The 21,514-nt window shown below is 43.2% G+C and overlaps 1 protein-coding gene across 8 annotated transcripts in view; it reads right to left on the reverse strand.

The window, feature by feature from the left end:
• foxp1b (forkhead box P1b) overlaps positions 1-21,514 on the reverse strand; it is a 154,507-nt gene that overhangs the window by 58,957 nt on the left and 74,036 nt on the right. The gene's annotated exons all lie outside the window — the stretch shown is intronic.

A 21,514-nucleotide genomic window follows, 5' to 3' on the forward strand; every position in this document is an offset into this window, starting at 1 on the left:
GTTGTCGACCCACTTCAAACCCTTAGATTCCCTTCCTTAACTGCACTTCTCAACTAATCTATTAATATTTATGACAACACTAAACATTTCCCAAATCCACATTTAAACAATAAGGCTGAGTGTGGACTTACATGAGACCAAACCTGACCTCAACCAAAAGCCTGTTTTGTTTGTCCAACGCGCCCCCCCCCCCTTCGTGCCCGCTGGTTTTTCATCCAGTAACAGGTAATGTGGTGCCATGACAAATGATTTGGGGAAAAAAATGACTTTAGGAAAAAAAAGCAAAGACATTAACTGTGAGTGGAGGTAAAAAGAGGAGGCTGTGAAGCAGGGCTGTTGATGGAGGGAGGGGAGGTAAAGGGGGATGGGGGGTGACAGATGGAAGAAGAGAATAACAGTGGCCAACAGAGGAGAGGGGTATGGAAGAGATGGAAAATGTAGCAGAGGGGAGGCGGAGGCTGCAGGAGGTGCAGAGGGGAGGGTAAACAGTGCCCCAACCAGGCAGTTCGGGCACTCGGCGCCTGGTACAGAGGGGTCATCCCCCCCTTCCCTCACTCCCCATAACCCAGAGAGGTCAGCTCAGCTATGCAGGCCTGACAGCTTCCGTTTGCTGTGTGCTCTGCGTTTGTTTGGATTCCCCAGCCTTGCTTAGCCAGCAGCTTAACAACAGATGGCTAAAGAAGGCCTCTATTCAGAGTGGTCGGGATCAGAGAGTCACACCAAGGAAAGTACACAAGAGGCAGACAAAACACACCGACTCACTGCAAGCACACATATGCAAATGACATAGATTGTCAGAGTTGCACATGCTGCAAATGGGAGAAAGGCAAACAGCGATTTCATCGCCACGGAACGCACGCAGAGAGATGCACGCGACCGACAGAAACGCACGCACGGTGTTGTCGGATCCCACCGAACAACCTCCCGTGAAGATTCAATAACTGAGCAGATCTCAGCGAAAGCATTTCCGTCCCCCGCCATTATTAAACGAATACTGCCTTTATTACAGCTTTAGTGCGGTGTAAACTCATAAACACCCTCCCAGAGTACAAGAGGAACTGTCAACTAAATATTGTTTCTCTCAGGAGTCGCTCTTCCACCTCAATTACGCCTTTCAACATCACAGGCTCAGTATGACAAAGTGGCAGTAAAAATCATTCACATTAATACACCATTGTGCATCTGCTGCTAAAGGTAATTAAAGAAGTAAATGACTCATAAGAATAGACGTATTAGCTACAAAATGAAAGGCAACTGGGCTGCCTCATGAAAATATGTACCATTAAGATACTGCATTTTCATATTGAGGTAATCAGCTCCACTAGCCTGATGCTGATTTAATCCACTCCAGTGGAAAGTCTATCAGCGCACAGCCGCGTGTCACTATCTCCTGCTCGCCAAGAGCCAGGCGTTCTACTTTAGCGCTGACTATGAATGGCTCTGTGAGAAGGGGGGAGGTCACACGCAGGCAAATCAGCCGGAGGAACGGTGAATGCTTCGGTGTCGTTTGGAGACAGATGGAGAAGAGTTTTGAGAGAGAAAAGATAATAAAAATGAGAGCTAAAAAGAGTAAAGGGAGAGGCCAAGCGATCTGGGAACAATGCAGCAGCGAGATCCCAGCAGCTCCTCTCTGCCTGACCTCAGCTTTTTGCCCTGAGCATACAACGCCTCAGGATGATCACCGCTGAATACAGCCATGATATCCGTCAAGTTGATGAAGTGAGAGAAAGCAGCAGAGGCAATGCCAACTGTGCTGGGTACTTAGAAGGACAGTTAGTAAACGCACGCTCCTCTCCATTGCATCTTTGTTGGAAGTGTTGCATCACTTCGTAGCAGGGAGCGTTGTGCTTGGGAAAGTGTGTGCTTCCAAAGACCCAGCGTGAGACCGAGAATACTCTGAGCAGATTGTATCATGTGTGAATTATATTGTTTAGAATGGGAAGACCAATCTGCCTTGGTCTCATAGACAGAGGACTCAACGTTATGGATACATTCGAGACCTCCGGGATCTGACCAGTAAAACCCCTAAATCTTCCAATTTAGTCGTGTCGGATATAGATGAATGTCTCCTGCACACAAATGTAGGGTAGTGTTTGTGAAGGGGAGTGGTGATCAAACAGCTGAAACAGTCAGAACATCCCAGTGCTTGAGGCATAAACTCATGGCCTGTGTTGTCAGCTGACCACTCTTTGGCATCTTAGACCACGGGGCATGTTGATTAACTCTGCACAGATGCAAAAGTAACTCATCTAGATGAATAATCCCACTAATCAGTAAAGCAGACAACAAAACATGACGCTGCCCAAAGCTACTTTTGACTGTTCCCGAGAAGATGGATTGAAAATGACATGTGCCCAAAGAGCAGATGGTTATCTTGTTGATCTGATTAAGAAACAAAAACTAAAAATCCCTCTTCTTGAAGTAAACAAGCTTGTAAGTCTTGTATAACCTTCACTGTAATTCCGTCTGTGGTTTCAGATTCATGCTCAGTGCCTTAAACAATCCTGACCCGAGACCTTACACATCATGAGCTGCCGAGGAAGAATTCCCAGTGTGTGTGTGTGTGCGTGTGTGCGTGTGTGTGTTGAACGAGAGTTCCTCCGAAGGAGAGGATTTTCTATAAATCACAAACCAGTCCAATTGGGTATGGATTGAGTTGCAGCGGGGAGAGACAGCTCCCTGGGAATAGCAGCATCTCTGCTGAAGTCATTCCAAGACGGGTAATATGATCCTATGCCGCCAGGAATAAAGGAAGGAGAGAGAAAAGCAGGGGGGTGAATCTGATTGACCAGGCCATAAAGAGGAATAATTTCCAGCAGTGTCCAGACACATCACCCGTCACGCTGGACTGTAATGTATTACAGTCTCACAGGCAGATGATGTGGGGGCTTGACTTTTCTCTTATTTCAGGTATCATCAACCTACACTGACTTAGTAGGAAGATAAGACAGATGAAAAGAGAAACTTTTTTGCCACTTCTGGAGCCAAGGGCGACAGAAATCTTTGTTTTGGCTACGTTGACAACTTGTCAGAGGAAGTAATCGAAGTGCAGAAAAATGTTTTCCACTGATCCTAAAAATCTGCATCTGGAGTCATTTTCAATTCATACGCCGCCAATTTTGCAACTTTGAAAAGCGCGCACAATTACAAAAGTTGCATCAAGATTCGTTCCATTTCTGATTTTACTGTTGATGACTTGATGAATCTTAAAATGACCAAACAAATCCACACAGCTACTTTTCATTCAGGAATGGTGAGTCGGGCTGGCTGGGATGCTGAGATCAGGGTGCAAACAGCTAACGTGCCGCCTCGTATGAGTCGTCTTATCAAGGCCGCTGTTTCAGGTAAGTTCGTTAAAAGGAGTTCGCTTTTCACTTTTTTCCCCTCCTTATTCACTAGCTGATCTTTGCTTTCCTCCATCATATCACCAAACATATGAAAGTCCCACTAACGTAACATTTCATCCATAATTCAATGCAAGCACGCCGTGAACTTCTTTCGTGAGTTTTACGGCAGGTTAACGTAAATATGGGCATAACGGTGAAACTTTACATACTGTGTAACAACACCTGAGAGTCACCATTCCTTATCTAACACCATCAGACTGGGGATTTACAGTATAATACCATTTCATGTAGCCTGAAAACTCTCAGTTATGTTTTGTCGCAGCGTGGCTGCAGACTCTTTCGCGGCCGCAGCACAATGCGTTACAGAAGTGAGAAATTTCCATCTCTTCAACCTCTACTTATCTCCAATATACACAACACCTTAACCACATCTGGATGATTTACACTATAATGAAAAAAAGTCAAAAACAGGACACAACGGAGAGTGAAGCCAATTTGAATAGCTAACTTGCATTTATATATAATAGACAGTCGGGGCGACTCCACTTGTTACAAAAAAAACAAGTCTGATTTTCAAGGATCTATTGGAAAAACGACCCTTCTTCTTGCTTATTCTATATCATTTCTATGAGGGGAAGAAATGATCAAATCTTTCATACATTGAGATACGCATGTGGAAGATTCTGAAGTGATTCCCAAATCTCAAAAACAGACTTTCTGCATGGCAACTGGTGAGGTGGTGGTGACAGAACACAAAAGGAGGAACATGGAAAAGTGGAGGTGAAGCTCCCAGACAGGCAATGACGGTGCCCATCAACTCCAGTCCTTGGACAACACTGCCCTGCATGTTTGAGATGATTCCCTCCTCCATTACAGCAGATTCAATAAAATTGGGTCTCCTTAACAGCTTGTCCTCAAGTTCTGCACAAGCCCGTTAACGACCTACTAACCTGAGCCAGGTATGTGGAAACATCTAAAACATGTGGGGCAGAGGTCCCTGAGGGCTGGAGTTGAGGAACGCTGGTCTGTAGCATGCTGAGCTGGCTGAGTGATAAATCACTCTGCATTAAAAGCTAGTACATGGAAGCACTCTGGCTACTATGAAGTTAAACTAAAACATTTTGGAAACACAAAAAACACAAGAAACCCTGTTACATCTTTGTATCTGGGGAAAGAGGGAAAGACAGCCATTTGTAGTTGCTGCCAACCACAGGACCACCGAGCAAGCAAAGCTTCGGCCAAACTTGGAAAGGGGCGAAGCAAATTTCAAGCTCTATCACAACATTTACTGCCAAGGATTTGGGTTCACATTCAGTCTCTTTTGCCCTCTGCTGCACTCTTTGGGGCTGAGATACAACATCGTTTCTCAAAGATATTTAAACGATAGTTAATTGAGATTTATCATTTTTCAAAAAGCAGGTAGAACAGCTCAGCATGTGGAGCGCGCCACATGGCCACACAATCTAATGTCACCGGAACTGGACGTTCCATCACAGATGGAAAGGTCTTGTGTGCTCCAAATAAAAGCAGTGGATGACTGATCATGTTGCTCATTGCACATTACATGAGGATGTTGGCTGGAACTCTGTTATTTTTGTTAGTGATTCAGAATATGCGGACATCTGTATTAATTTAATTTATTTTGAAAGAAGTATGCTGCTGCAGGCGCTATTTGTCTTTTCCTTCTGGTTCTTTTCAGTGCTGGAAATTACGTTGGCAAATGTAACCCTCCAGTGAACTGGCTATTTGTTTTAATTATGGAAGATATTGGAAGTAAATCAATTAGGGTTTGTTACAAACTCTGCATTAAAATCACCACGGAGTCATTCTGTAAGGGAAAAAAAAAAAGGTCCTGATCATTGTAGAATCGCAACGCAGCCGTCTGAATTGTAATGAAATCAAATTGTGAGGTGCCTAGAGGTTCCCACCCCTAATCATTTCATGTCTTTATAATGAGTTCAAGATTTTCATTTGGTAAATTATGGACCTATTTAGAGGAAACCAGATCTGAAAGCAGGGTATGTCTTAAAGCAAATGAATTTGCCAATATGCTTGGAGAATGTCTGCAGCTCCCAAACAGATCCACTCGGTTGTTACTTTTAGTTTAATACGACCAGGTGGCCAAAAATTCTCATTTTAGAGGCTTATAGACAGTAGCCTACAAACCAGCAGATTTATGAGCCCAGGAATCCCACACTGATGGTAAAGCCAAATGGAGAAATAAAATAATAATAACAATAATACTCATGACAACAGCTCAAACCTGAGAATGTACAACCCTGAGACAGTGGAGACACTGTGTACAATAAAAAATAAAACCCAAGTGCAATTATTTGCAAATCTCATAAATCAATATTCTATTCAAAACGGAGCATGGAAAGTGAAACATTTTGATACTTTGTGAAAATTATGACCTTGTACTGAATCTGATGGTCCAAAAAATGTAGGAGAGGCAAAAAAAAAAACATGCTTGAAAAGTAGTTGGTGGTACTAAAAAGAATCAACTGGAGGATTGGGCTGGAAAGGAGGAAATTAGTACAATGAAGAGCAAAGAATTGCTAAACATTTAAAGGAACTGGTGACATCTGTGGCAAGGCAACGACTGATCTTGGTTTCAGGCCATCGGTTACACATGCAGCTCTGGGACCGGCCAACAGTACCGGCCATAGGGAAGCATCGAGAAGCACATGATCTGTGAAGAACTTATCCACAGTTCACAATTCTGATTTACAAATCCCATTCCATTTAAGCCTTTCTCTGGTGTGTTTATGGACTAACAAGTAATTTCACTGCTTTCATCGTAAGCACTTTTCTTTAAACCACCTCGGGCTTAATTAACATGCAGAGTGCGACGTGGTGACAGAATTGGTCACCCTCAATCTGCCTGAGCCACCTTCAGCTTTAGCCGCTGAGACCTGCGAGCTGCAGGCTTCAATAAGTGTCGAAGGAGGAAATGATCACAACTCAAATTAAGTCACGTATTAAGCTTGAAGGGCTTACATAAACAAGTGATGGAAAAATTAAATGACAACAAACTGAGGAGAGAGGAAAACTTTAGTTTAAAAAACAAAACCAGCCTTTTTCCAACTACGCCTTCATCTGAATTAGTGCAACTGGGTGAATCATTTTCCCAGATGTTTAATTTTCATTGATGACTGAACACAGCACATACATACACAATAAATCCCAATCCCCCCTTTTTTTCCAGTGAGAGATACTAAAAAATGAGAGGTGGAAGTAAAATGCAGGAGGCAGAAGTGGCCCAAACAACAAGCACTGCAGGAACCAAGGGCATGTGGGCTATAGAGCTGCTGGGGTGGTGGGCGGGGGGATGACAGACTGCTGTTCAACTCCATTAGCTGCTATGTGAGAGGGGTGCATCTAGCAGCACACGACCTGTGAAGAATCTTAGATCTCACTCTATCTTGGAATGGGGACTGCCGCATTAATTCTAGGAAACTGTAATCTCTCAAGCAAATCAAATTACTCTCATTAAGCGCAAGAAGAAAACTGCCTCTGTAATAAGTATGTATAAAAAGTATTTATTACCAATAATCATCTCTTTAATATGAGCGCGCTTGCGATGGCTTTATTTTTGCTGATTAAGTTTAAAAATGGGGGAAACAAGGAAGGGCACATGCTCATGGACACACGCAAACACTCAGCGACACACAGCTCATGGACTTTATGAGAGCGGGTTGATACAGTGATTAAAGGGGAGGGTAGAGGGATACAGTGCTTAAGGGCCTTGGAGAGGACATGCCTCACCTAGTCATAAAAACACACCTCTGTCTTCAAGCCGGCACCAGAATTGCTCTCAAAGGGTTCAGCTGGAGGTGAATCACTGAGGAATTTACATGCAAAGTAGCACATGTCATCACCCAGACAGCACCCTTGGACATGTAGCATTGTGCCGTAACTTGGCACATGCTCATTGACTGCCGCATATTTGCGACGGTTTGTGAGGTCGCTGGCCTGGGCGGGCGTACACGACAACAAAGCTATTTCTGAGACGCGCAGGAAATTTTTTTTAAAATTTGCATCATTTGTTTATCTAAAAGCCAAACTGTGGCACCGAGCAGCCAACAGTGTGCTAATGCTCTGCACGTATGAATTCAAACTGTAAACAACAACGCTAAATATCACTGTGGGCTAAACTGGTGGGAGGTGAGGTCTTTGCTCCTCTTCCAGGATATGACATCATTCCACTAAGTACAAGCTGCCACGTTTAACTGCCCTGCCGGTAAATGGAACACACACAGCTTTCCTCCCACCCTGTTTCTAGTGTTCGCGTAACCAATTAATTACATCTTTAAAAAGAAAAAAGAAAAAAGCGACCAGACAGTTAACAAAAACACATGAAAATGGGTGACAATTAAAAAAAAGATTGGAAAAAAAGTGATCCGTCTCCACAAAATCAATTAGGACTGAGGGTCAGTGGGTCATTCATTTACTGGTTCAGCATAATTACCTGTTTTCTTCCTCTCATTTACTTCTTTATTCATTTGGGACACTGATGTCCCTGCAAACCACAAGAACACACTTTTTGTGATTATTCAAATTAAACATCGACTCCTGAGAGAAAACGTCTGTCAAGCTGCAATGTGGCAAAAGCTAATATGCTCTAAAAACAAACTCCCCCGGAGCAAAATGAAGGAATTCTCTTCAGCCTCAGCCTAACATGCTGTAAATTTCAATTTGACTCGCCTAATTTGGTAATAAACAAAAAGAAAAATAGAAGTACATTATGTCTCTATGTGCTTAGCTAGAGGACAGGTTACAGCAGCTCTGCTGCCCTGTGGCTGCGTCTGCTCCAGTGTGATTCACTGTGGATAGAACAGGAGGGTGGCTCACTTTTTTCCTTCTTTTTTTTTTCCAAGATAAAGCTGTAAATAAATTTATAAACTACTCTGCTCCTATATAAAGCAAAGGTGTCGGTTTTTAATAGACAGGAGCATTTATCATGTTCAACACATAAAAGCTGCCTCAGTTGGTGCGCCTGCAGAATATCACATTAACACTTTGTAAACATCCACCCATAAAGATAATTATTTTGATTGCATGAGTCTTGTGAGGCTTTTCTTCCTCTCCTCAACATCTGGTTAAAATATGGGGCAAGAGCTGACTTTCTGGCTCCCGCTCAGGTGGTTAAAACAGACTGCACACACACACACAGAAATAAAGTGGGTAAATTTTTTTTTTACTTGGGGCAAGTCAGCGAAAAAAGCAGAAGCTGTGGCTCCCCACATCACACCTGCCAGGAAGTGATTCTTTTCTCTGCAGCCAGTGAGGTAGACGGGACGTGCCGGGACACGCAGCCGCAGAGCGAGCATTAAGCTCGGCGCTCCGACAGGCAGGGTGTTGGGAGGCACACGCAGCGGGTTTTCATCCATTATGAGCCAGCTAAGAATCACCTGCAGTCGCGGTTCAAAGCAAAATGCCCTCTTTGGGCCACATTTTGGATTCAAGAAGAACGGGAATGACCCAAAAATGCAGCACGTTTGCTTTGCATTCAAAAGCCACTAATCTTAGGGCTCTTGGATGTGAGTGAAGCCACAAAGAGGACAAAAAGCCTCGAGAGTGGAACAGAGCACAGGAGATTGTGATAATTGACCAAGATGCTGCTACCACAGAGTCTCCCCCTGTCCCCTCACCTCCAAATCCCAGAAGCCCCGTTTTCAATTTAACACGGACTTTAGCAGATTTCACTCATTGCAGGGCTAAGGCACATCCTTGACACTTATACCTTAGAAGCGCAGCTTTCTAATGACTAAAAAAAAGAAAGAAAAACCAACATCCCTCCCCCTCCTTCTTTCTCCCTCTGTAAGGTGGCAGAGGGGGTAATGTGAGAGGGGGTGTCCATTTCCTGTCCCCCCTCTCCCTCCAGAACAGCCACAAATAACTCACAGCCTACAGTGCCTATCTTGATTTCATTCTAAAAGATAAGGACACCATTTATTGTTTTCATTGAGCTGGAGTGCTAAGACAGAGAGCACCAAATTACTCTCAGATTGAGATAAATACACCACAAATCGCTAATTCAATCCATCTTCAATGCCGGTGATGTTTTGAAGAGAGGCGAATATCAAAGGATCACACTGTGAAACTGGAATCTGGTGGTGTGATAGCAGCTGGAGACCTCATCAAATCGAGAGAAAAACTAGCTTGGAACCCCCTCTGGAGAAGCTGAGGGCTGGTACAATGAGCTTTTGGTATTGATAAGAAATCTTATTTATGCACAACTTTTATAGAGCTGTGATAAATAAAAGAATGTATTTGTATCAACATTTGGAAGAGACGTTGGCGACATGATGCAAAGCTGGAAATGAATGCCTCAGCGCGCTGCTGGTCGTTGTGGGACGGTGGAGGGGAGCGGAGAGTATTTACTGATGCGGTTATCTTGTTCTGTGACAGGCGGGATCACTCAATCAGCCGGCAACGACTGGGCTCGGGCGAGCACTGCGCGCACATCCCCGTACTTCTGTGGAGGAGGTGTCAGCCAAGCCAAATCTGATCAACAAATGCAGTTTCTCCTGTGCCACAGCTATCTGAGATGATGGGGATGTTATGTGGAAGCGAACAAAGTGATGGAGACAGCACAGGGAGAAACTGAGAGAGAGACGGAGACACGGTGAGACATGCTTCTTAAAGGCAAAGTGTCTCTCTACTGGAAAGCAAAGAGATAACATGCTGATTTATTTTAATAAGAAGCATGCGTCTTGCAACACTCCCTTTCCAAGATCAAAGAGCCAAGCATTTATATGTTGGAGATAGTCTCGCATTAATTATCAAAATCTGGAATTAAAAAATAAAAACGTGACTGTCCAGAGTTACATACCAATTAAAAACACAATCCTGGCAGAGTCCAAATGACATTTCTAATGATACTTCTTTTTTTTAAATTACCGACATGTACATGTTATTAAAAGGTTAGAGAAATTTGCATTAAGCAATGGGGGAAAATAAATATAGTGTTGAGTGTGCAGATAAGAGCTCAGTAATTAGGAGAAAAGCATTGCAGTGGTGGAAAACATTTGAAGAATAAACCTGGAATAGTTTGCTTCTTTCTCTGTTGCCCTACAGATATTTTACATTATTCAATCCAAAATACCATCTTTCTGATTCTAACTTTTCTTTTGCATGTTAATGTTTAATAAGAGCCCTCGGCTATCTATGGGCACAATTATTAGATATCCGCAGAGAGAAATTGAAAAATTAATCATACTCTCAATTTTGTACGTCTCTGATCCATTGGAAACGGGTTTAAGAGCTGGGGCTTCTCCCCTGTCAAAGCCTCCATCTAAACACGAAGCCTCTGCTACCGGATATGTTGCAACAAAGCAAAAACAGTAATTAACTGATTATTTATATGTTGGCACTTGTCCTAATACAGAACGCGCTGATAAGCACGACACGAAGGGTGAGGATTACAAAAATGCTTCTCTCAGGCCTGGAATGGGAACACTGAGCACTTGCATATAAACAAACTCTTCCCAATATAACACAATGTGACGCTGAAACACCGTCGAGCTAACACATGATCCACACCGTGTACCATCATATATCAGGATGGACTGTTTTTGTTATGCCAGGTGTCTTGTGTTACCAGTTATCTGTTCACACAAAACAATTATTTAGACTAGGCCCCTGCTCTGTAGGTGTTTCAGCAATCCTTGCTTTGGAACTTGACATTACTGCATGGAATTTATGCAAATACAGCGAATAGCTTAGTATGAATATGCAAAGAAAGCAGCATTACGTTAAGTTAGCTCCTGACATGTGACCTGACAACCAAGCTCAAAGAGACTTTTCTGATCTCACACAAGCAGATGGTTGTTCTTTCTGATCAAATACATGTAAAGTTAAAGCAGTAGCCTCTACATATGCAAGAAGTTTATTTTCTTTAGTTTTACGCAGCGACTTTTCCTGAAAATAAAAATAAAATGAAGAGCTTGACATTGTTTAAGAAGAATCTAAATGTTCACGCTGACGCAGCTTACAATGCGCCATCACTACATAATTTGGTTTTTGTAAGAAGGAGGAAACATCTGGATGTGTAGCCGCTGTGCTCCACACAGATCTGAGGCGCTCACCTGGTGAGACGTCGGGGTGAATCTGTGGAGGCTAATAAGGCTAGCAGCAGCAGCAGCAGCAGCAGCACAGCAGCAGCAGCAGCAGCAGCAGCACAGCAGCAGCAGCAGCAGCAGCAGCAGCAGCAGCAGCACAGCAGCAGCAGCAGCAGCAGCAGCAGCAGCAGCAGCAGCAGGAGCAGCAGCAGCAGCAGCACAGCAGCAGCAGCAGCAGCAGCAGCACAGCAGCAGCAGCAGCAGCAGCAGCAGCAGCAGCAGCAGCAGCAGCAGCAGCAGCAGCAGCACAGCAGCAGCACAGCAGCAGCAGCAGCAGCAGCAGCAGCAGCAGCAGCAGCAGCAACAAAACACGTTGATGTTCAACACTTTCTCCAACATCTCAGCCACTTAGCCATCAGAAAGGTCAGAGGTCACAACAGCAACTATTGCTGGATATGCTAATAATTTACGACACAACGCCTACATTAAAACAGTGCTTAACGATCAACTTGACAACATTTCTCCAGCAAGCGTGACCCAGGCTCGTTTCTCAAAGTTAAGAACGAGGTCAAACAACAACTATTGAAAGCATTTTTTTCCTGTGCTGTGGAGTAATAAAAATAGTTCTGACTCCCTTGTATTTCTTTAAAAATGTTCACATGAAGGAAATGCACCAATGACACATTTCTAGACATGCACTGTTTTCATCTAGAAAGGTAAATACATCTCCAGGCTGAAGGAGTGTCCAGAACGGCGTGGGCTCGTAACGAATCCAACCGGATAAAAACGTATCGTCTGGGAATTGTATCGTGCAAAGAGGGCGACACGCCGAAACGTATTCTACCAAAAAAGAAGTCAGTGAAACCAAAGTAAGAGGCTAACACTGCAGTAACATCTGATCATCTTATGTCACAACTGAACTGTGTAACTCAAATGGTTTACAGGCCCTGTGCTGTCTAATTAAATTTGTTTCTCCATAAATCAGGTGGAAGCGTTGCTTTGTTTTTTTAAATCACAATTCGAATCTGAGAGAAATTTCTTGTTTGTTTTTTTTTTGTTGGAATTAACTTTCCCAACCACACGGATATTAACACGGACACAATTCACTCCCCCACTCTTTCTTTAACATCTGCCCAGAAGCAGCACTGCTGCCTTTTGTCCACTCTCTGTCTCCTTAGGCATGTCATCCAGCTCTAATCAAGCAGAAAATGGTCATAAATATTTCTTTCTGCTAGATTTCACATTCGCATTTCACGCAGGGACATGATATTTTCCCCTCCTACCTCCAGGGAGCACCTAATGCAAAAAACAGTTACTTATATTCAAGGCTCATGTTCCTTCAGTCAAATGCAGAACATATTCCCCCGTCTACAGGGAAAAAAACAAGGAAAAAAGGGGGGAGAAGAAGAGAAAAGTGGAGGGGCGAGACATAAAGGACTGTCTTATTTTCTGTGCCATTTACTGGCTAGTGCTTTCACAGCCATCCTATTACATCATGTCAAAGATTGTAAACAAGCAAATAACAACAGCGTGTCAGAGACCACAGTGAGAGAGGGGCACACAATGTTCTGGAGGTTTCTCTGTCACCAACTGGGGAGATGAAAACATTTGTTTTTAGCGTTCATTTAAATAATATATATATCTTTTTTTTTGCACGAGAAAAAGGCTGCACGAGGATTTATATGAAGCATTGTCTCTGGCCTGGCCAAGTATTTATGGCACATGTCATTCACAGGATGCAGAGCTGCCATCACTGTTATTTATGACGAGACATCCCATCATGGCCCATCATTCTCTAAATGGTATACAGCTATTCACCAGTGAATACTGACCTGTGCCATTTTTCTCTCAAATAGAGGCCATGTCACTGCTGAATGCACAGTGGGGCCGTTATTAATCACTGATACACACTTTGATGGGTGAAAACATGTCAAACAATCAAAGTCACTCTAACAGACCTGTACATGGCGTGACCGTCCACGCATATTTACTTCAATGAAGGCTCATTTGATCATCAGAATTGGTAGTTTATCATATTCCACCCTGTGTGCCAAAAACAGAGCAGTTGACTTTTTTTCCCCCATGTATCACAGAAAAAAAAAGATTTTTATAAATGATTGTGTTATTTTCATCCACGAAGCGGCAATCTTTTAAAGCCTTGCTGTTATTTCACAGAGCGCGTAGTTTCTCAGAGTTAACAAGGACAAACACTTTCACGGCTATAACGGTAAGATGCATTCTTACTGTACGAAAAAATGCATCCAATCACACGATGCATATGTGAACGTTACAGCCACGGCTCATTTTCTAGCCCAGTATTCCAAAGTAGCACAAAAGACAATCAAAGCTGGAAAGGAAACTACAACCTGATGAAGATGAAGTCATTTGGAATGAGTAGGTGTCCACACCTTTCACTGCTACTACATGAGCAATTAAAGAAGTCCAAGAAGAGTCATTTGGGGACTAAAGATTAGCCAATCAGATCTATGGGAGTGGGCAGCAGAGGTGACAAGCTGTTGTCATGTGACTATATCAGTCTTTTGGGATTGGTTAGAGTGAACTAAGTCTCTCCCAATGGAAATCGGTTACAGTGGAGTCAATGTCAGCCTGGAGAGTGTGGCAGTTTTCAAGATGACAATCCACAGTTTGGTTTGATATCAGGCAAATCAAGCTAAGAACTCACTGTGTAATCCTCGCCTGGTGTGTCCAACCTCTTGCGTTCAAACGGTGGTTGATTTGGCTTCGTCACCACTGCTGCCTCTGATTTAAAGCTGCAACAATCAGCACCGTTAACATGCACAGCTGAGTCGAGCTGATGTGTGAAAAATGTGTGAATGACAGCAGCTTTACTGAAAATCCAGCTGTAATAATGCATGTACAGAGCACTGAAGTCCACTGGAGTCGAGCTGGGCAAATACACGCAGGACTGATTGGATCCTAAACCACATTCTTCAGTTTTTGACAAACTTTGTATGATTTTTGTCAGGTTAATATGTTTACATGCATTTTAACTGGCCAGTTCAGTTTTGGACATTGTATCACAATCTTACTAAGTGTAGAAGAGGCATTAAACACAGAATCCCACAGAGAACCATTCTGCATGTCAACAAACGGCAGCAGGTGGGATTATGCTGTACAGTTTTCACTGTGCAATCCCCCAGCTTCTCTTAGAAGCCCAGAGCTTCCCTCTGACACCCAGGCTGACCAATGCTTGCAGTCTGGTGCCAAAAAATGGGCACTGATCTCCATTACCCATATGGTGCCACAAGATTATGAATAAGATATAAAACCCAGGCTCACTACACGGTTTTCACATTAACCTGGCTGTGTAGGTGATGTCCTCCGCACATGCATGTATACGAACATGTGCACAGGCTGGCATGAATCATGCAACACACGTGCGCCAACATCTTTGATAACCAAACAGAGTCTGGGTGAACTATGAGCCAACCCTACCTTAGTAGCCATTCACATGTGCACCCAAAAGATGCCTTAATCTGCAACAAGGATTAAGCTTCCTGAAACAAATATGTGTTTTCAAAGAAGACGGTCCCGGTTTCAATTTCAATAGCTCATTTAACCCTTATCTGTCTAAATCCTTGGGGTCCATTCTATGTTAATTGGATCTACATTGCACTAGCATTGGGGGTGTTAACAAGCACAGCCTATGAATATTAATTACCCTGAAGTTTTCTGCACAGGAAAGACTTCACTGATACATATTAATTCTATGAAGTTTTTTAAAGGAGTGCTCTCATTAAAAATGAATAGGCACTGCTCTTGAATGTTTTCCCAAGAGGAATTGTGCATCCTTAAATCTATCCCTAATAAATTGGGTCAGATTGGCTATGCTTAAAGAATAGCTTCTCCTTAAAATTGGCATTATAATTCAACTCAATGTAAACATTCCAATCTGCTGGAGAAAAAAAGGCTCTTGTTTAAACTGTGTTTTGACAATGCCCATTAAAGTAAGTCATGTCTTGGCGTGTACTTTCCCAACCCACAGTCTCCTGAGGCCCTGTTAAAATGGTTACTTATTTACAACACTAAACACACAAGTTGCTCTGCTAAACAGCACAAAATTACTTGTGTGTGTGTGTGTAATTGTGTGTGTGTGTGTGTGTAGGAGGGAGGGATTTGTGTGTGCATCTTGATGTGGAGCGTTCACAGGCGGCTGTTGGCACTACTTTAAATAAAACATTGAAGATGCATTAGTCCTCTGGCTAGCTAAGGCCTCTCTCGAAGTCATTTTAATACCGAACCAATGCAGACGTGTTTCCCAGTCTGCCTCCAGCCAGCTGCCTATGACACCTGCTCAAAGTTTGGAGTTGCCCACTTCAGCACAAACATGCACATCGTGGCCATCAAAGACCATCCGGGCACCGCACAATGAGAGCCACTTCACTCCTCCTAATGATACCAGCATACACTTTCATCATTAGCATGGGGAGGTATCCGCACATGCACACGTCTTTCACGGGTTTCAACATCCACTTTTTTTTTTTTGGGAGACACACTGATGCAGGATCATTTCTCTCATACTTTCACACACACAAAGACAGATGAACACATTAAAACTGGTTAGAATACGCAGAACTGAATGATGTGTTGGACTCTGCTCTTCCACGAGTTTCCATGCAAAGTTGTACACCAACCCCCAAAGATATGGGTTACCATTCGAGCTATGGTGAGAGATGTGTGTGTAGGTGTGTGTGTGTGTGTGTGTGTGTGTGTGTGTGTGTGTGTGTGTGTGTGTGTGTGTGTGATCCTACGGGTGTCCATTTTGATTACCACAATGTCAAACAATCCCCATGATCCCCCTCCTGCTGCCCACATAAGCAGGGTGTGTAAACAGGATGTCAACCCGAGCAACACTCAGCTATTTTAAACTATGGGCTTCGGCACACATGCGACCTGTGCTTCATCTCTCCTCAGTCAGAGAGCGGCGGCTGGAGGTAGACTCAACAAAATGGATGAGTTCATAGGATGGCTGTCTTGGAAGGCTTCGAGAAGACAAAGGAGAGGTCCTGGGAGGTTTACCTCCGAAAAACCGCACGGATGAAACCAAGGTGACAAAAGGATTTGAAAAAGTTCCACCTACACTGAAAAGCCCCCCCCCCTCCCCAATTAAACAATGCTTGAAACTGTGTTTAAAGAGGAGTATGACTCAAGTGAAGAAAGCGTAAGCCTTAATAGAAACATTCGAGATATTTCAGTGACAGAGATGTCTTCTTTTTTTCCCCTTTAATAATTATTTCCCATTTTTTCAACACAGCAACGCATCACTGTTCAATTTTCACCTCCATCTGTGTGATTATTAATCAGATCACACATCAATTGCCAGAACCAGCAAAGAAATTCAGCCTGTAATAAAACTGTCATGTGCCGTAGTATAAAGACAGATGTTGCCAGTTGTGTGATAACATAATTAAACTGTTCTGTGAGGGATTCCATAAAATTATTCAAATTGGACGAGCACTATCATTTTACCAATAAGCAATTTAGGGCAATATGCAGTGTCATAACACTGATGTTATCCTCTCTGCCAGATTTTCCAATAAGCTGGAGCCTCTCTGTCTGGCCTCCTGTGGCAAAATGAACAGTATACATGAACAAACCTGAGAGCTCCTAGAGGTGGAGGGGTATGCACAGGAAGCCTCTGGGGATCCTTTCAGCGTGACACCCTGCGTGGATGTACATTTGCACGCAATGTATGCGAGTGACGACAAGTGTCAGGCGGGAAGCGCAGAGTGGGAAGAAGCAGCTCATGGTCAAAAAGTACCCAGAGTAAATATTAAGAATTACACTGCTCATGCGGCAAATATATGAAATTCTACAGTCGATGCATAGGTTTCTCTTGAATTCTCTTTCTTTGTCTGCTATACATCAGTAATTACTTTGATCTAGGCACAGCTTGCTAACCATCTTGCCCTCAACTCTGCAGCAGAGCAGAGATGTGAGGCAGAAAATGCTCTCTGGCCTCCTCTCTCAGTCGCTGCTGCTGACTCTTTGACTCTGACCATAAGCCTACATAATGAATTTGATGCCAGAGACCGGCAAGTCATGCACGTGAAGGCCTGGCCTTTAGGCCTCTATGCCGTCTCAGCATGCTTGTGCTCCTCGGTCAACTGTATTATATGTGCATACTTGTGCGAGTGTTCTGGGATGGCCAGTCTCCATCAGGTAGCGCTTCTCCCAAAAGCCTGGCAGAACAGAGCTCGGTGACGGTGCATAAAAGGGAGCATTTCCACCCTCCCGAGCCTCAGCAGGGGACAGTGTGAGACTTGCATTATGCAAACAGGAAACCTGTGCCCACTCAGCTCTTTCTGTGGCCACTGTAATCCGTGTCACTCGGTTCTCTCTGTACACGCAACCAGACAGACACTTTAACCAGGGCAGGAAAAAGAACAGCTACAACTATCTGGTCTTATCTTTGGAAGGAGATGTATGTTGATGCTGATGAAAAGTCAGGTTTCCGAGTCTCATATTTATATATATATATGAAATATGTCACGAAGAGGTGGCAGGGGAAGTTCTTTCTTTAGCTAAATGAACAATACATCTGCTGATGACATCTTGTTTAACTTTAGTGTCAACTTGCCACCGAGGTACAGAAATTGGAGCATGATCTGAAGTTAAAGATGGGTGAAGATCAAGGTGAGGTGGCTGGATATTTTCGCTCTAGGACGAAAGGGTAACGCAGAAATCAACTGCAAATCTTAACAACTCTGTAAATGAGATGTTTTCAAACCCTAAACGAATGCCCAGTTTGTATTTCCTTCTGAAGTTGTAAGATCGTAGTAACTCCGGACATCCAGAGATAAGCTTAGAAGCACAGACACAGTTCTTTTTTCCTATATGTCTCTTTAAAACACAGTCAATTCTTAATGGCATGTTTGACAAGGCAGCCAGAGCAATTATTCATCCCCGTTTTATTTTCTCTTCTGCATGAATAGCATCACCAAGAAGAAAAAGACAGAAGATACTTAAGAAATCTGTTCAATTTTATTAAAAGAGCCTCTCCAAAAGACAGGATATTAATATTTGAAGCTCTACAGTTGGATTTGAGGAATAGAATAGCTTGCGTGGCTAAACAGGTGAGATGCTTTGCTGAAAATGACCATAAATCACAGGAAATTTTGGTAGGGAGTTGAATATCCTGAATACAGCAGCTCCAGAGTTAATACAATGGCCCTCACATCATTACTGTCACCGTATATTTATCTGACATCTACAGCCGCACGACACAACTTCCCGTTACAAAATCATTTCAATCACAAAACAGGCTATTGCAAAAGTCTTTCATCCAACTGTTTTTGTTTTATTTTCTCCCCCCTACAGTATCTTCACTTCCTCATGCGGATAACGTTAAAACCACAACTTCTGCGACACAAACAAGAAAAACACAACAACACCCCGGGAGAAAATAAACAGCAGATTCTGGGGCAGGCGCACACAAACAAGATCAAATATTCCAATCGTGATCCAAAAGGAAAAAAAAAAAAAGAGATGCTTTTATATTGCAAACAAAACACACAAAAATATTTATGAGCACACCAAAAAGGTCAAAGCATTACGACACAACAGATACCACATTTAGTTCCCCAAACAGTGAAATCTGTTCAATTTCAACAGCATCTCAGAGGGAAAGAAGACACACAGCGTTTTTTTCTTTCTTCTTTTTTTTCTTTCCCACACTTAGTTCCGAACAAACAGTGTTTGACTCACTAATAGAGATGCTTAAATCAAGCTTATGGTCCACTTCCCCCAAATCTGACTCGCCCCACAAGATGAATTCCCCTGTCAGAATCAAGATGATCAAACAGATTACAATTATTTCATCCCCCATCTTTATTAATGAGGACTGTCTTTCATAGTTATGTTCCCTAATAAGAATAAATGATATGCCACTGCCAGGTTTGTTGTTCCCACTCACTCAGGGGAATCTCAGACATTTTCACTTTGAGTCTGAGAACATTCAAGATTGATTTTTTTTTTTTTTTTTGGATCACCCGAAAGGGGTAATCGCATCTTGGATGTTTTGTAGAGAACAAAGAAAAAATAAATAGGAAAAAAAAAAGAAAGAAACACTCAGCGTGTCAGTTAGAGGCGAATTAGTCCGAGCGACAAATAAAACTTAAAAGAAAAGACTGTGAAATGCCACAAAAGTTGAAAGTTATCAAGCAACTGAGAAACGATGGTAATGCCCTGAGGACAATTAACACGGTTCATGGTGCATGGGCGAAAATCCTGGGTTAGCCTAATGGGAGGATAAAAAGAGCCACCGCCTGTCTTGCCAGTAACACCAACCTGGTAAGTAGCCTATCAAAGTCCCACGTCAGGAGCAGAGAGTGAGACATCTCGTCCTTCGTCTCCATCCAAGTGTCATTTATCACACACAACAATTAACTCACCTCCCTCTATTCCAACTAAAACACGCGCCATAAAAATTAACAACTGGATTTGTTCTGAGAGCCGTAGAACAAAAAGCTCCTAACTACAAAGCAAAGGGCAGAAAATGTGGCTGCTATAAAATGAGCTGGGATGAGGAGAATTGCTTGTTTTCCTTTCTTTTAAACGCTGGGGCAAAGCTGGGAGTGCAACGGCTCGTTCGGGAGGAGCAGAAAACAGCCACCATTCTGGGACGACTGGCTCTATTCAAGCGGGGAGGCTTTATTTCCATCCCTCCTCGGTGTCAAGTGTGCATCCACGACACTTTCCGATCCCCCTCTCCCTCCCCCCTGCCTCACATTCATCAAAGTTGTAACCCTGTTGTCTTTGCAGAGCGAATCAGAATGTGCCCCTGGCAAAGAATGAAGGAAAAGTCAACAGGAATTAGGTTTCAGTGCAACTGTTTACTCAACTGTGGCCTGCAGTTATTGAAATTTTATCCATGGTTTTGTGTGACTACTGCAGTAATGAATTCAGTATGGCTGTGATTTTCTCACTGACAACACGCTCGTTCTGAGCTGGAAAAAAAGAGGGGTGGGAGGTGGGGTGAGGGACTGGGGGAGAGGGAATGAAGAGCAGATCTGGAGAAACCTGAGGGTTTCACGGCCTAATACGAAAGAACAGGTCACAAACTGACCCACCCCTTCTATTAACACTTCTTTAACAGCATGAAATGTGAAGTCCAGTATGGAGACGTGGTGCTCTGATGCAAGATGAGAACACATATGTGCAAACTGAATGTGCACCTCTCTAAAAATGATTTACATACCTTATGCATCCGTCTACACAGTGTTGTTTATCGGTGCACAAACATGTAGATCACACATTTCAAATCTTACACAATGAAGAACAGGAAATAAAATTACTTTTTCATTTCACAACTCAAGAAATCAGCTGTAGGTTACTTTGTCCAGTGTTGATCTTTACACAACACTGTGTCCGCCTGCACATTCTGCTGCCACACAGTTAACAAACATCCCAGAGACACTCTGCTCCTGTCCCTCCTCGGCATGCAGCCGGTCCAGCACACGTCAGTGAGCACGTGCGGCTCACTCGGCCGGCGCGGCGGCAGAGAGGGCGGGCGTTTAGGTGGCGGAACTTCTCGCGGTATTTTGAAATCGTGGGGGAAAAAGACGAGAATAACATCTCTGTGAAATGCATATTTAATGCAGATTTAAAGAAGCACCTGCAGGCAGCTGCACACCACTGATGGTGCTGCTGTAGCGTCAGCACTGCCACATGCACTGAGCTCCACAATTGTAAACATGATTGTCAGTGAAGTGCCGTAAAGGGGATATTGAATGACAGTAATGTTATTTGCCTACAGAGCTTCGGGTTATACTGTCATGTCAAAAAGAAAGCACGCCATTTTTCACTTCTAGGGTTTATGCATTTGAAGATAATGAGAAAAATCCTTTGGTCCTTTCCAGAATCAGGTAAATATAACTCAGATGAACAACCATATATTGACGTGATGACATACGACGTAATGATGACATAAAAAACTAAGCCAAAATGAAGAGGAAGTGTTTGCTAAGCTTACTGCTTCCATAGGATTTAAAGGTACAGTATCTGATCCCCTTGTGCGCACCACAACAAATGTGACGGTGCTACAAAATGTTAAGCCATTTGGCTCTGTTGCTCAATGAG

Source organism: Leuresthes tenuis, unplaced genomic scaffold (genome assembly GCF_036924035.1).
Source record: "Leuresthes tenuis unplaced genomic scaffold, fLeuTen1.0.hap1 SCAF_3, whole genome shotgun sequence".
NCBI lineage: Eukaryota > Metazoa > Chordata > Actinopteri > Atheriniformes > Atherinopsidae > Leuresthes > Leuresthes tenuis.